Here is an 18,110-nt window from a genome sequence, read left to right on the forward strand (position 1 = left end):
GAGCTTCTTGCGATGATCTATAACAGCAAAACTTCAGTGGCAAAAATTAAACATATCCCCAAAGCCTTCGTGCTGTAGAGAGTCAACTGTCCTGCCTTCTAGTTTTCAGGACTTCCTTATTTTCAAGTGTAAAGTGAATGAGTACATTGCAGGTAACTCAATCAACAGATGTTCATTAACTTCAAGAAGTATATTAATAGTTTCCCTTCTTACTTTTTAAAATTATTTCCTGAATCTACTCATTTCATGAATGCCCTATCAGTGATCATTATTTTATGTCTTTATTCTAAGCATCTGATAAACTATCCTTGTGCATAATATTTTGTATTAGTGAGAATTTATCGTGGTCTAGAATGGAATTTCCAGGGTTAACGGTTTCCATAGGGATGCCAATGCAATGGTGGTAAACAAAGATAAGCTAGGTTTTGTGGGATCCAAGGAATTAAGACCTCATGAGGGAACAGGAACCAAAGTACCAAAACTGGAAATGGAGTTAGTTATGAACCAAGAGATTGGGGATATTTAGCTCCAGCTAATCTCCCGATCTCTCTTCTCCCGACCATAGTGGGGTTGGCAGCTAAGAAGCAGATATCTTAGGCTCTGTCATGATAGCTTTTTTTGCAATGCGTAGCTCATGCCTGTTCATAACTTCAGTCGCTTCAGGACCCAGTAAAGCTCGGTCTGGAGGCCTGGCTCTGCTTATCTTTATACCTTCAGTTCCTACTAATTGTGCTTCAAGGTCAGACTGGAGAGAGAATTTGATCTGGTCTCTTATCACTGGCTTTTCAGAAAGTTGACTGAACCACCTTAAAGGCTTTACCCAATCATCTCTGGTCACGCAGGCTAAGAGCGGGTTTGTAGGCTAGACACTGGAGTTGCCTTAACCTTCCTTGTTTGCAAAGATGGGAGGTGAAATAGTTTCCATTAGAAAGAGCTCCAGATACAGAGGATTGTAATGATGATTCCAGCCTCCCTTCAACCCAGTTCAGCTGGGCTTTCTTGCCATACACTTATTTGAAACTACTCCTTTCAAGGTTATGAACTATATCTATTTTGCCAAAGAAAATGACCACTTTTCATCATTCCTCATATTTTTGCCTCTTTCACCAACAGAAAATTAGTTGATAATTACATTCTTGCTGGATTTTTTTCCTCCTGTTTCTCAAGACTCCGCACTCTGCTCTTTTTCCTCCTACAACTACTTCAGCTTGGTCTCCTATACTAGGTACTCCTCCTCGGCTTACCCTTGAATTCTCAGGCCTCAATTTTAGGATATAAACATATCCTTCTCTAATTGAACTCTCTTTTTTGGTAATTCTGTGGCTCTAGGGAACATCTATACTGACCTACAGTTGTACACCTCGGGCTCTAAAACTCCCCTCAGTATCAAACTCCAATTTGATAGAGTCACTTGAATTCCAGCTGGGCATTTCAGGCTCCATAGATCAAAACTGCACTCTTGCTATCACCCCCAAACCTGTTTCTACTTTCTCTGTTCTACACAGATGCCTGAGTCCAAAACAAAGAAATTAAAAACACATAGTCTTGATTCTTTTCTCATTCCACATGCAGTCAACCAACAGGTGCTATTAGCCGTGTCTCCAAAATACTTGTGTCTCCATTTCCACCACTGCCCCTTAGCCCAAGAAACCATTATTCGTAACCTTACTTCATGTTGTAGATTTTTGACTAATCACTCTTTTTCCCTACAATCCATGTTCTGCAGTCAGAGTAATAATTTAAAAATAATTTTAAAAATTTAAAAATAATTTAAAAAAATAATTTAATAATTAAAAATCACACCACATCACTGTCCTGGCACAAAATCCTCCACTGGCTTTCCCCTACACTTAGAAAAAAAAATCTGGACTCCTCAGCGTGTTCCACAAGGTCCTGTATTATTTGTCTTCTGCCTGCACCTCCTACCTCGTATCTATTCAACCACAATTTCCCTTCCTTCCTTCACTTCCCTTTTTTGTTTTTCAATAGTAGCAAGTTTATTCCTGAGCCAAAAGCTTTCTGAACTATTAGATCTTCTGTCATGTCTTCAAATAGTTGGCTGCTTTTTCCAATCAGGTCCAGCTCAAGGGTCACCTCCGGAGAACACGTCACAGAAAATCCAGATACAATTAGCCACACCTTGAACTTTGTGGAAGAACTTGTTTTCTGCACTTCAGGGGATGGACATTGAGGGCCATATTATTTTAGATTTCAAGAGAAACATGACACATAGAACTTTATTTTGGAGTCACAGGCTGGTAAAGTCTGAAGACAACCTAATTACATTTTGAGTTTGTCTGTAATGTGCTATTTACCCAAACAATTTAATGTAAATAATAACACAACGGTGTTTCAAAATATGCTTCAGTTTACTGTATCTTCTTGCAGCTCTTTCAATATATTACATTTTGAGATTAGTCAAGTTTAGCCATCAGAGGACTTCACTTTGTACCATATTACTAATAGGGAAGATTCATTAGTGTTGCCTCTGAGAGAGAAGTTTGATAACTATGAGGAAGACAATTTTCGTGCTGTGTTTTTGTGGGCGGCTGCTCCTCTCCCTCCTCCCTCTGCTCCTCCACCTTCCCCCCTCCCCTTCCCCCTCCCCTCCCCCACTTTTTTCTTTTCCTTGATTAAGAAACCATTTTATTTTCTGGATGTTTTACTTACTATGTACGTTTCCAACATCTAGTCTTATATTTCTTCTAGAGATTTTTTTTTTTGCAGAAACATCTAGCTAATTTTCTCTCAGTGGATGTTATTTCAGAGAATCTGCAAACACATTGTCTAAAATAAGCAAGACAGACACTTGAATCAAACACACTTTAGTATTGTGTCCTTTATAAGAAACAGATAATACTTTATAATTTAATTCTCAGGTTTTATTTGACTGAGTTCTTTTGATTTAAAAGAATATAATTTTTAAAAAGATTTATTTATTAGAGCGAGAGACAGCGCCTGCGGTGGGAGGGGAAAGGAGAAAGAAAATCCCAAGCAGACTCCTCATTGGGCATGGAACCTGGCACAGGGCTTGATCCGATGACCCTGAGATCATGACCTGAGCCGAAATCAGGAGTCAGATGCTTAACTGACTGAGACACCCAGGTGCCCCGAGAATCAAATATTTTTTACTTCATACGGGAGCAGGTTCTGAAATGTGATGTTCATTTAATTTCATTTTTATATGGATATTACCATGGCTGGATAACCAAAGAGCTAGCTATTCTGAATGAAGAAAAGTTCAAAACATGAGATCATTGGCACTTTATCATTGGAGAATGTTAAAGTGGATCCAGGTAATAACCTTTATGCCCACGTGTCTTCTAATATTCTCTATATGTTTATGTACTTAGGATAAAAAAGAAAAGTCCCATTTATATGATTAACACTGTTCTTTGGGACACCTGGGTTGCTCAGTTGGTTAGGCGTCTGCCTTCAGCTCAGGTGATGATCCCAACCCTGGGATGGAAGCAGGGAGACTGCTTCTCCCTCTGCCTCTGCCTGCCACTCCCCCTGCTTGTGCATGAGCTCTCTCTGACAAGTAAATGAATAAAATCTTAAAAACAAACAAAAAAAAAAACAAAAACAAATACTGTTCTTTAGACTGTTGTTGGCAGGTTTATTTCTGCCTGTGTCTTAGGAGCTGACCCTTGAGCATTATGGTTTCCAGGCTTCTTTGTTATCTGGTTTCTGGCTGGGTTTAGTGAGAAATAGGGAAAAAGGAAGGCAAAGGCCACCTACTCTCTCCCTTCCTTTCTTAAGGGAGCATCTCTTTCACAGTTTCAGCTCCAGTGGGTCAGCTGGTCTCTCTTTACCCAAACAACTTAGTCTGTACCCATCTTGCCACACCACCCCCTCCTGGGTTCCAGTAACACTGAAGTCTGCCTTTGTTCCTAAGAAGACGAGCCTCTTTCTGCAGCTTCTGCCCTCTGGGCTGCCTCGTTCTCCGGAGGGTCTGTTTTGTTCTGTCTTGTTTAGGTCTTCAAGTAACTTTAACCTAACTCTCCACATTAAGGTAGCTTTATGCAATAATCTGGTGGCCCATGGCCTGCCTAGCTTCATGAATCCTGAATGACATGAATACTTGGTGGAAAGAATAATAACCAAATTATATTTTATTTTTTTTAAAGTGTTTCTATTCAGCACTTCAAAGTTTAGTTGGGTAATTATAAATGGAGTAAGGAATAAACCCCAAATGTAGAAAATTACAGTGGACACTGAAGCTTAAGGGCAAGTTCATTCATAGTGTTTTTCTTTTTGTTGAATATTAAATAAATGTCTCTTCAGTACATTATTTACCAAGCTTAAAAAAAGGACAATCCTAACATTGTTTTCTCTAGTTTGGAAAATTACCCTGATATGGTTTATTTACTTATTTATTTTTCAAGAGAATAAGCAACTATTAATTTATTTTGAAGAATTCTCTGCCAGTTTTTGAGATTTGGATGATACTTTGCTTAAATTAACTTCTCTTTATTTTTTTGAGATTAATTAACATTTAACACTGTGTAAGTTTAGGCATACAATGTATTGATTTGATACATTTAGATATTGCCCTACAATTACCACCACAGCTTTATGGCCTCTATCACATCACATAATTATTTCTTTTTGTGTGTGTGGTGAAAACATTTAGGATTGGCTCTTAGTAGTTTTGAAGTAATACAGGATTTGTAAGGAGAGCTTTGCACCAAAATTTCTATGTGGTTCTTGTTTTTTAATGCATACAATTTTCTACATGTGTTAGCCTCTCATTTCTGTAATATTTAGTATTATCTGTGACCCAGCGCTGGTACTTGTTTAATCAGACACTAGAGACTGGGATTAGTACCTAATCTTGGAGAAGGAGCCAACTAATACATTTTCGAATAATAAGCACCATTACTTTGTTAATTCAGATATTTCGGTAAATAATATATTTCTTAGAAAAAAGATACTTTGAAGATATCTTTATAATGTTATATCAAATAAGTTTATTAAAAATAGAAAACTATAGAAATATGAAGAGAAATTGCAATATAAAATTTATCAGAGCAATATAGATAAGCTCTCCTTCCTTAAGGGAGCATCTGTTTCTGGAGAATTGAAATAAAAGTAAAATTTTTTGTAAAAAAGTTTAAAAAAATTCCATACCGTAGTAAAATGTAAAAAAAAAAAGTTGCAATAAATATATTTTTTTGTAAAAAATATGTAATAAATATTCAAAAGAGTTCAATATTAAGAATATCTTCCTTGTAATGATTATTAATTGTTCTCACATTTCAAGTGTTTGAATCATGGTAGCAATTTCCCATTGAGAAAAAAGAATTTGAAAAGCAAATTGTGAAAGAAAAGAAAGAAATTAGAACAGAAGATCAAAGACAAGCTTTAAAATTTTTATGAGAAATACTTCTTAATCCCTTACTTCGAGAGTGTTCTACTCATCAATTCCCACAAGCCACAAAAGTAAATATTAGCTATGCCTTTTTTAAAAAAAAGACAAACTATTTAATGTGTTAGCCTGCACTGATCTCCACCAAAGGAATAGTTGTTTAATGGGGCAAAGTGATTGGAACACTTTGTAGGGGAGGGGGCCCTGGGTTGGCAGGTAGAGCTTTGGAAGGCAGGGCTGTGAAGTGCTGGGTGTCCCAGGAAGCCACAGATGCCCACGACACTGGAGGGAGGCCACACAGCTGCAGAGAGAAGACAGGAGTTTGATGCCTCTTTTGTCTTTACTTTCAGGAGGAAAGGGGAAAAGTAAAGTAAAAAGGCTGTCTTCCTGGACATAGACCCAGGAGTTGGGGAGCCCTATCCCAGATGACCTTACTACCCAATCTAGTTCAAAAACCTCTACATCCTCATGTTCCCTAACTTATCTACAGCTGGGTTTTCACTCTATCATGCCTGGTGCAGAGATACTGGGTAGTCATAGAGATGGAAGAAAGTCTGGATTTTGGAGGCCAACAGATTAAAGTTTACAGACCACCTCTGTGTGTATTCAGTATGTACCAGTTGCTTGTTTTTAGATTTTCAGTTTCTTCTGGTGAAAATAACCATATCTGGAAGTATACTTTTGGATTTTGAAATGCTGAATTTAACTACCTAGTAGATTACTTAGGACATAAAAGTTCTCAGTAAGTGATACCTATCTTTATGTCACCAAGAGTCTACACACTTAACATCTCAGTTTGCAGCCCGTGTTGCTCCAACCTTATTACTAAAAGCCCAAAACCCTCCCCACCTTGGAAAGCTTCTGAACCACTATGTAGTGAATCTTCAAGACTCTCATGAGAAGCTGAATGTGAATCTGTTTTATAAATGGGAGAAAGTTGCATCAGCTGGAATCATCATGGGTTCCATGGAATTCTTATGAGGGTTATTAATAGCTGTTCCTCAGAATACGATTCTGTGATTATTTCAATCAGGAAACAGAAGTTAGGACACTTGAGAAATGTTGCATGTCACTATGATTTCCGAAGATCCTAATAGAGGATGAGTAGAATATAGAGCATTTTCTTTCTTTTTTTCTTACTGTGAAACTTTTGTTTTTGTGAGGTTTCTCATGGCTAGTCTCCAGGGGAGAAGACTTTGAAATAAAATGTGTTCATAATTACTGTGAAGGTAAATTAAGAAATGCCATTCTATCTACTTCTCAATCATGTATTTCTCCTGCTAAATACACTTTGATCCATTCAGTAGAACACTAGAGAAATGAGACTTTAACACAGAGCGTTTAGTATTCATTTAAACATCACTTCTAAAGGAATATGGAAATTCTATATGCCACTACTAAGGCAGAATTAAAAAAAANTCTTTTTTTCTTACTGTGAAACTTTTGTTTTTGTGAGGTTTCTCATGGCTAGTCTCCAGGGGAGAAGACTTTGAAATAAAATGTGTTCATAATTACTGTGAAGGTAAATTAAGAAATGCCATTCTATCTACTTCTCAATCATGTATTTCTCCTGCTAAATACACTTTGATCCATTCAGTAGAACACTAGAGAAATGAGACTTTAACACAGAGCGTTTAGTATTCATTTAAACATCACTTCTAAAGGAATATGGAAATTCTATATGCCACTACTAAGGCAGAATTAAAAAAAAGTTTATTCAGGTTTGCAGAGTTCTGATGGGATTAGATTTCATCCAATTGTCCCCTAGGTAAGAATATCACTGATAATTATAAGGGAGTGGGGGGTGGTTTGATTGAAACTTAGTTTTAGACAATGAGAGACATTTTCTTGAAAAAGATAATTCTTCTCATTGGCATGGCAAAGAGTAATACTTTATTTTTAGTGCTTTGGATTAATGTACCCTAAATATGTTTACTTCTATCCCACTGACAATAGGACTTAGCGTAGTATACTTTTGTAGTCATGCCAGTATAATTATCTGCATCCTTATTGGAGAGGTGGGGAAAATTGAGTCACTATATGATTTGAAAAATCTCTCTCCAGACACCCATTGTGTTCCCTGGAAAGTCAGAACGGAATTTGACTCTTAATTCCACACATTGTGTTTTAATCCATTAAATCAGTATACTGGATTTGACACTTTATAGTTTCTATAGACACTTGGATGTGACTCTAGAGGGAAATAGAAATATAACTAAGAGTTCTTCAAATACATTTTGATAATCACAATTGTCTACATTGGTGGTGCTAGTGCCTCTGGGGTTCTTTCTGATATTTTAGACATGAAAAGCAACTAAAAGAAGGCAGCCTCGAGACAAAAAAAAAAAAAGACAGGGATATTGGTCATTTCGGGGTTAGAGACTATTGAATTCATGCAGATCAACACAATGGTCCAGCTGGGACTATTTTTTCCACGCAGTCCTTCTCGATGAGTAGCTTTTTCTATCCTGGAATTGATAGTTTATTTTCATAGTGATTCATTCTATCACAATATTAATGCTATTCTTTACAATAATCACTATATTGGCATGAAATGATAGCCTGGGGAAAGGGAAACCATGAAAGCTATAGGTAAGTGTATATGTATCTGCATTAAATCCTGACCTTGGCCATATCATAAACTTAGTCCTGAATCAAATCCAGGGCTCTCAAAATCTTCCCTGTTTAGTTTCTTTTGATGTCTGACTCATACCGTTACACAGCTATACCACTCTTCTCTTGGTAGCAAAGATATTTCCTTCAATGTGTTTAGCAATTTGTGACTCTCTTTATTTTGAAGATGTAGAACATAAAAGTGGGGATTGGGACAAAATCAAAGCAAAACCAGATGGTTCAGAAGACATGGTTTATTTTCCTTAAGCTTTTAACCTTGCTAAATGAGCTAATAAAACAAAGCCCAGCATAGAAAGAAGCCTTCTGTGGGATTTAGTCGTGATGCAGCTCTGTTTGTAGATTGTGGCGACAGGAGAGCACAGTAATAGGCAAAGCCCGATGCCTTCCAGCATCTGAACCAATCCACCCAGTGAAGCAGAGAAGCGACAGAAAAAGCAGCCAGTTATGAGATGAAATGTATGTACATCGTGGAACAGTGGCTGGTCATAAATATGGAGAAACTGAAGCTGAGGTCTTAAGTAATTTTCATATCAATATATGACATCTAAGAAAGCGGGAGTCTTTGAAAGGAAATTAATGAGGCAGAATGATTTCCCATAGATAGTGTATCGGAAGAAATCTCTGCCATCTTGAACATCCAATAAGTGCTAACTCCTCCCTGGCCACCAAGGCAGTAACTTGGCAAAGTTAATGGGATCCATGAGATTAATCATTGAATCTCATTATTTGGATCTATATATTTTTGGATGCATATATTTCTGGTTTAAAACATTTTAAGAAATTCCTTGACACCTAAATGAATGAGGCAAAGATTTATGGAAAAGAAGCAAACCAACACATAGCTTTATTAAATGAACTTTACCGTGTGAGTTTGGGTATATTTCTCTAAGTATAGTTGACTCTTGAAGAACATGGGAGTTAGGGGCATCAATTCCCCCACAATCAAAAATCCACCTATAACTTTTGATTCCCCCAAAATGTAATTACTGATAGGCTGCTGTCAACCAGAAGACTTACAGATAACATAACATAGACATAAACAGTCGATTAGCACATATCTTGTATGTTATATGTATTGTATACTGTAGTCTTATAATAAAGGGAGTTAAAGATAATGTTATTAAAAATTATGAGAAAGAAAAATTATTACAGTACTATACTGTATTTATTGAAAATAATCCACGTATCAGTGGACCTGTGCATTTCAAACCCATTTTGTTCAAGGATCGACTATATGTAAATGTTGGGTGTAATACTGATGACATATTTTGCTATCAATATTGCATTATTAAAAATAAATTTTATTTCTGGGCCATTTGCATTTGTTTGAGTCTGTTCAGGGTGCTATAACTAAATACTGCAGACTGGGTGACTTATAAAAAATAGTAATTTATTTTTCAAAGTTCTGGGGGCTGGAAGTCTCAGATCAGGATGCCAGCATGGTCTGGCGAGGGCCCTCTTCCCAACTGTGACCTTCTCTGTGTATCCTTACATGGTGAAAGGGGCAAGAATGCTCTCTGGGTTCTCTTTTATAAGGGCACCAGTCCAATTCATGAGAGCTCTGCCCTTGTGACCTAATCACCTCCCAAATGCACCACCTCCTGATACCATCACATTGGGCATTGTGATTTCAATGTATCAATTTTGAAGGGACACAAACATTCAGACAGTAATAGCATCAAACACTCAGGACAAATCCATATGCCTTTGCTTGTCTTATCCCTCTTTGTAGCAGTCTGGTATTGTATCTCATTTTGTTTATTTTGTTCTTTGCTAAAATTGGGGGTAGTGAGGGTAAGATAGGTATATTTGATCTTCTGTACGGAGAAGACTTCCTGCCTTATAAAACACCACCTGTAGTCTCAGAACTTTGATCACTGCAAGAAATAAGCCCATGGGCTACCAGGAGCATAAAGGGGAACAAATGAGCTAGAATTTGTGTAACAGTTTTGCTTTATATTTAGCTTTCTCTTCCTCTACCACAGTCAACACCAGGCTGTCCCCACCTTATTTCCTAAGCTCTTGGCCATGTGTGGACTTTTGGTTCCCCTTATTGGTGCTGAGAAAGGCTAAAGCTTCCAAAAATCATTATTAAATTCCATAGGAAAACAAAAGAAAACTGAACTTGGAGAATTTGAAAACCACGAAACAACTTATAGAGATTTCTGAATTTACTAAGCTAAGTATTTTTCAGATAGCTGCATAAATTTGTTAATTACTTGATTGGGAACTCTATTCTTGGTATTGACTATTATCTCCTAGACAGTAAGCATATTTTAATCTAGGCTATGGGAGATGTTCTCAGACATCTTAACACTTTTGCTCAAAGCAGAGAGTTGCCTACTCTGTCAGCTACCAAAGATGTTTCTCAGTTTTTGTTTCGACTTCTCTCAGATACATGTCATTGAGATACAATTTTGTCATAAGCACTGGAAACATATTGGTTAAGCCCAAAGCATGTGTGTTTGAGCGTGCGCGCACACACACGTACACACACATGCACACACTTTCCAAATTTAAAGCTTAGAGTCTAATGAGGGGCCATGAAAAGTAATTGTGCTTTTTTTTTTTTAAAGACTTTATTTGACAGAGAGAGACAGCCAGCGAGAGAGGGAACACAAGCAGGGTGAGTAGCAAAGGAAGAAGCAGGTTCCTAGCAGAGGAGCCTGATGTGGGACTTGATCCCAGAACGCCGGGATCACGCCCTGAGCCGAAGGCAGACGCTTAACGACTACACCACCCAGGCGCCCCTAATTGTGCTTTCTTAAGTGTATGTTATGAAAGGAAAAGTGTAATGGAGTGGAAGATGGCAGGGTAATTACTAAATATAAGTCCTCTTACTCTTTCTAATATTAGCGAAGTGTGTTTTTGCTTTTTTTCCTTGACCAGTCATGCTAGGGATTTATCAATTTTATTAATCTTTACAAAACCCCAACTTCTTGGCTTTGTTGATTTCCTCTGTGGCTTTTCTCCGTTGTATTTATCTTAGTTGCTTTCATTTTTTTTCCCCTTCTTCTTAGAGTTTACTTTGTTCTTCATTTAATTTTTAAGGCTTGTGCTTTGCTCATTTATTTTATTTTTTTATTATAATATTAATTTTTCTAAGTTTTTAAATTCCAGTTAACATTTATTTTAAATCATTTTTCTTATATAATATGATTGTTTAAGGCTATAAATTTCCTTCTAAGCCCTGCTTTGGTTATGTCCCACAAATCATGACAGATTAGGATATCATTATCATTAGTTTAAAATATTTTCTAATTTCCATTGTTAACTCATTGGTTTCTTTAACTCATTGGTTATTTATAAAGGTGTTGCTTTATTCCCAAATAATTAGTTAAGAATTTTCTAGTTGTATATTTGTTATTGTGACTGATTTTTATATTTATTTTTGCCTTCATATTTGAAAAATATATTCACTTAATAGAGAACTCAAAGTTGGCAGTTTGGGGTATTTATTTTTCCCCCTCCCTTCAAGCCCTCTAGGATATTTTTTCTTTTGGTCTTCATTCTTTCAATTAAGAAATCAACAGTCATTATTTTTGCTGTTCCTCTATATGCAATATCTCTTTAGGTTCTGGTTGACTTCAGGACTTTTTTCTTTATTTTTGACATAAAGTAAATTAATTCCAGTGTGTCAGTGTTTGTTTGTTTATTTGTTTAAGATTTTTTTTTTTTTTTTTTGAGAAATGAGAGCTAGAGAGAGAGCATGAGCAGCGGGAGTGGCAGAGGGAGAGAGAGAGAAGCAGTCTCTCCACTGAGCAGGGAGCCTGATGCCGGGTGGGGAGGCTTGTTCCCAGGACCCTGAGAGCATGACCTGAGCCGAAGGCAGACACTTAACTGACTGAGCCACCAGGTGTCCTCTGATATGTCATTGTTTTATTCTGCTCTTATTTTACTGATTTTTTTTCTGCGCTTTTCCGTTACTTTTAAAAAATTAAATTTGAGAAAATTTTGTCCAGTATTTCTTTGAATGTTTTTGTGGCTCCATCTTTCTATTTTCTTTTTTACAGACACCAATTATGCTAGGCAGTATGATACTGGCCAAAAGTAACTTTCTCCCCCTACATTCTTTATCTGTACTTCAGTTTAAATTACTTCTTTTGGTCTCTCATCAGGTTCACTGACTGTTGCTTTTGTCATCTCATCACTGCACTAGGGAAATTTACATTTTAAAACGCAGCATTTCAATTCTATAGTTTTGACAGGCATCTACTTTTAGAGTGTCCATTTCTATGCTAATATTCTCCATCTGTATATCCTTTATGAACATTTTTGAAAAATGTTTTTGAGCATTTTTTTGTAAAGCTACTCTAAAGTCCTTGTTATCTCATCACAGTATCTCATTTATCTTCAGATATGTTTCTGTTGACTGTTCTTAACTTGGAACATGCTTCACATTTTCTTGCTTCTTCACATGCCATGTGATTTTGATTGAATTATCTACATTGTGACCAAATGTTGTAGACACTCTGGATTCATTCTTCCGTAGAGTGTTTTGTCGTTTGCTAGCAATCTGTTATGCTACTGGCTGATCTCTGTGAATCCGTGGAGTTTTGCTTTTACACTTGGTTAATGCCGGTGTGTTTCAATATTGCCATTGGTGTAAAGGAAAACACTAAGCCCTAGTATACAGCTTTTACTTGAAAGAGGTAACTCTTCTGTAATTTCAGTGAAGAGAATGAGATATTTACTAAGCCCCTCTTAGTGAGTATGACTCAAAATCTAAGCTCTTTTTCCCTTGTTGGGGATTAACATCTGAGATAACTGCTCACTCTTTCAGGCTTCTGTGTGATTGCTTTCTACTAGATTCCCTAAAGTCCCCCCAAACATACGCATTTCAAGGGTCAACTGATGATAAGAGGGGTATGTTGATATATGTACAGGAGCTCCGTCCTTTGGATCTCCTTCATTTGTTGTATTTTAGTTTTCAGTTGCCAGTTGCTTTGGCAGCCCCACATTTCATCTGTGACACCTCCATCTAGTAAAATTGCAGCTTTTGCTTTAATTCTTTGTGTTCTATGTTGAATAGTCTTGGAGGTGCTCTCAGGGAAAAAAGGCATACATATAAATATTATTTGGGAGAGTCCATTTTTTAAGAATAAAATGTTGAATTCACTCTAATTTTTGCCTATTTTTGTTTTTTGAGTGCTTTTAGTCCTTAAACTCCCTACCCTGCCAAACACAAACAAAACCAAAACCAAAACACCATGGAAATCTGAGTTTGTTAGAAGCTACTCCATAAGTACCACAGCCAGAAAAACCTACAGTTCTTGTATATGTTTTTGTATACGAGGTTCTTCAAGAAGCCAGTATGTCCCAGAAGTCCATAGTTTGGTCAAAGCCTTCACTGTTGATCTTCATTTGTTCGCATCCTTGCAATCTGAGGGAGGCCTGTCCCTGGTCAGCCTACATCTGAATAAGGCATCTGACTTTAGGTATGGAAGTTGCACATTGTCTGCTGCCTATGGAAGGTTTATTTTAGTTTAAAATTCATCTCATGAGGCCTTTTTTGCACTCACCACTCATTGATAGCCCCCAAGAAAAGCATGATTTGTAGTTCATCCATTTTCTTTGTGATTCATAGAGGAGCAAAGTTCTTTCATGTTGTTCTACATTCTAGCTAAAGGGAAAATGCTTTGCCATCATCTTGAAGAATATTTTTGCTGACTAGAGAAATTCAGGTTGGCAGATATTTTCATTTAACATTTTAAAGAAACCATTATTGTCTTCAGATTTCCATGTTTGATAAGGAGTCACTTGTCATTGTTAACCTTTATTTCAAGATGGTTAATGTGTCATTCTTTTTCCTTGCTGGTTTTTTTTTTTCAGATTGTCCTATTTTTGATTTCCAGAAGTTGTACCATGATGTGCTTTGATGTAGCTTCTGTGTGGCTATTAGACTTGATTTTCTAGCACCACTTGATTTCATGGCTCGGTGTCTTCCATGGCTATGGAAATTCTTGACCTTTTGACCTTTCTCTCGTTATGTAGTACTTTCACACATTCACATTTGTGAACTCTAATTATACTTCATTAGCTTTTTCTATTTTATATGTCTCACACTTTTTTCTTTATTTACCACTCCCTTTTCTCTATGTGCTACAATCTGAATATTTTCTAGTTATATTCCATTCAGTTCAGTAATCTTTCTTGTGATTCAATACCTGTTCATTTCTTAATGTACAGTTGGACATCTTAGTAACTCTTTTATTGATCCTTAGATGAGTTTTTTTTAATCACTAATACAGTAATTGTACAAAGTACACAAGCTTAAATCATTTTTTGTAATCTTTATTCCTCACATCTGGCTCAGTGTTCTGTGTATCTTAACCCCTGGTGTCCATTTATATTGAGTCTGCCTGTTTTTATGATTTCCATTTTTATTCCTCTATTAAATAGCCTTATTTTGATATTTGTCCTATTTAAAAAGCATAGTAAGTGTTATTCTTTTTTCACAACAGTCATCTCACCCTTCTGATACGTGCTAGACATAGACCATCCATTTTAATTTTATTAGTAGATGTCACTTGCTTAAAACAAAACAAAACAAATTTTCCCATGTGGGAAATCTATGTTTTTAAAACAGTTTCCCTCCTTGTGCATCCTTCTGTTAACAGCTTATCAATAAGTCCAATGTATAAAACAGGCCAAACATAAGCTGTAGTGCAATGGGACGTGAGGAGTTCTCTTCTCTAGGGCTCATTAAGGCACACATTGAAATCACCTGACCTAGTGATAGAGGACAGATTATTTTTTAGGATGTTTTCAGTATAGCTTACAATATATTTATATGCTATCTGGCTATCTTATTTTCCACAGTTTCTCTATGTAAATATCATTGGTGTCACCTGGGAACTGGTTAGAAATGTAAAAATCTAAGGCTTTACCTTAGACCTACTGAATAAGAATCTGTATTTTACCATTAATGTGCTGGAAGCATTGCACATGACCCTTAAACTCTAGGTAAGGTTTCTTCTTATTTACAAGTATTTATCCTTTTTTGTTTGTTTTTCATATTTATTTGTATCTTCTTTATCCGTAATTATCTTTATTCTATCTATTTATTCCAAATTCAAGCTTAACATCTCTTTATATCTCACCACTGACTGGTCTCTGTCTATTAATAGCTCTTAATTGATAGAATTCATGTAATATTTATTACATATAGGTTATGCTTTGATTATGTATACTTATATCACAACTACTAGCCTGTGATCTTCCTATGGTCTGCCTTTGTTACAAATTGCTGTCACCCATGGTGTCCAACACAAAGATCTCTACAAAGATTTGCTAAGTTTTTGTTGCATGAATGGGACTTTGGTTAGTTCAGAGTTCACTATTAATTTTATAATGTGTTAATAATTGTTTTACTATAGTGTCTTTAATTTGAACTATGTAATTTCTTTATATCTAATAATATCCCATTGTTTCAACTGCCATTTTTGATGAATGATTCCTAAATCTTCATCTGTACTCATAGACCCATGCATTCTAGACCCGTATTTTCAACTGTCTGCTCTGTTGGAATCTCCCCTGGTCAATAAAAATAGCTAATCTTTTGCTTCTTTAACAATTCCCAACTGTCACCGCCACATATATAGACACTGAACCACCAAAGTCTGAATGAATATCGAGAGCTCACTTACATTTCAACTGTAGCTCTAGTCTTCAGAGTGGGTTTAAACACAGTATTGTTTAAGCTCCTACATTTTAAAAATTTTACTGTGAGGGTTACTTAAAACTGAGTTTCTTTATACCCCGTTCGTATTTGCTAAATTATTAATTCGTTTCCTTTTAATATGTTGAAGATTAGCCCACAGGAATTATCTTTCAAAAACACATAACCTCTTAGGTGAATTTGTTCAGAAACCCAAGTCTCTCTATTGCCTTTAGAAAACTCTTCTAAAATCTTCATTTCCCTTCACAATCAGGTCCCTAATTAGTTTTTCCTAAAGCCGTTTATACCTGTCTCTATCATAAACAATGGACATATCCTATAGATTAATTATACTAAATCATATTAAAATTAAGAGCAATTTTTAGACTGTGCTATGCACTTTCAAGTCTCTGTTCCTTAGCAATTTCTATTTCTTCTGCCGAAATGTTCTTTCCTAAAAGTTTGTCTATTAATATCCCTCTAATTTTTCAAGATCCAGTTAAAATGCTCTGTAAAACCTTGGCCAATTTCTCAAGTTAAAATTACTCCCTCATCTGTGTTATTTTTAAAAGCTTTCTGGCAAGAAAGAAAAACTTATTTTGGTGTTAAAGAGTTTACAATAGTATTAACTGAGAGCCACATAGAGCTTTATAGAGCTTACCTCAAAAACAATATTAAATTCTCTCTAATTGATATGTTTGGGGAGGTTGAAACTAATATAACTAAGTGCCTGCCAGGTAAATTAGATTGCCGGTGTCTTACATTGATTATAAAATAATCATTTTTATAACATTATGAAGTAAATGTCGACTTTTCAGATGAGACCACTGCAGGCCTGAGATTTTATTTTTTTTCTTGTCAGTATTTTCAAAAGTTATTAAGCAAGCAATGTATTGAGTTATATCCTCTATTAACTAGAGTATGACTAATCTATTTGCCCGTTCAATATAGAACCATGTTTAGTAACGAACCAGGTATTTCCTTACTGGAGATGAAAGTGGTTTAATAAATGGCGATGTCAGAGTCAAGATTCAAATCAGTTTTTCCTCGTAGCAAAGCCCATGTTCTTTTGAGAAAATCATTCTCTCTGTTTGAGGTGAGTTGATTCCTAAATATGGAGATATTTACAAGTCTCCATGGTAAATGAGCTCTGTGTTTACTCTTGTCATCGATGTTCCCAAAATTTGCTTTAACCTTCCTGTTCCCTACCTTGGAGTTGTGTTTAATACACCATTCTCAGTTTTAAACTATTTTAGAAAATTGTACTGATTTTATACCCAAATATTTTTGTAATTATACAGCTATCTTACTTGGCCAACTTCCATTTTTTGTTCTCACTCATTTTCCTTTTACAGGTTAATGGCTACTTTTTGTTCATTTTTTCTTTTCCTTGGTATAATCAAACAAATATTGATTACACAGAAATGTTTTTACTAAGCACAGATGTAAGGATTAAATATAAAACGAAGTAAGGTTTATATCTTTGAAGAGCTCATGGTCAAGCTAGGAGAAATGTGTATAAAAAGATTGTTGTTTGGGGGTCCTTAAGACCACATTTTAAGCAAAAGTTAGGAAAGACCCTTCAGAGCTTGCTGTAACAAGAGTCAGCCAACTCGACTTGTGTTCAGTCAATGCTCATAGACAGGGAGGGGAGTTTAAAAGATGTATAGTGGAAAGAGAAAAGGCTCAAAGTATACTCCGATGGGAGGTTTTTGGCATGGGGAAGCTGAAAGCAGGGCAGATAGAAGAGGGCATCTGTATGATTAGCCAGGTTAGCATACTGGGCTTTCTCTAGTCCATCCTAAGGTGGAAGTAGGGGCAAAAATTTGAGAAGCCGGCAGTTACTAATACAGTCCTAACCGCTTTGAGTTTATTGCTACAGAGGTTGTGGCCACATTTAACTGGTTGCTTTACACTGTGAGTCAAAATTCTCTTTTGCTATATGGTCTGGCCATTGCTCATTTGTATATTCATTCTCTCAGTTATATTTAAAGACTGACATCATGCCTGATCTTGATATGTTTAATCCTTATAGCCTATAGCATATCAGTGCACGAGACAGATTTTATGACAATGGAAATGTGACAGTGAGTCTGTGTCCACAGGATCCTCAGTTTTACCATGTGCCCCCAACACAGAGGCCACCATCAAAGGCTGTTAAAGGCTCAATTAAAGTACTAGATTGGGTACAAAATCCAGTGGGATTGTATAATAAACCAACAGATCATAGGCAATACTCCATCTATAACAGCTAAAATACCCAGGTCCAGAATCGAAGGAGTGGGCTTAGGATTGGTTCTTCTTAACATCTATCCGGTGACCCAAAAGCAAAATTTGTGTTTCATCCTTGTGAAATTAATCCTGGTTAGGTTAGAGGTCTGGTTTTGCTGACACATGGAAAACTGAATTTAGTGGATAAAACTCCCCCCCTTTTTCCTTCTGGAT

Source organism: Ailuropoda melanoleuca, chromosome 1 (genome assembly GCF_002007445.2).
Source record: "Ailuropoda melanoleuca isolate Jingjing chromosome 1, ASM200744v2, whole genome shotgun sequence".
In the NCBI taxonomy this organism is placed as follows: domain Eukaryota; kingdom Metazoa; phylum Chordata; class Mammalia; order Carnivora; family Ursidae; genus Ailuropoda; species Ailuropoda melanoleuca.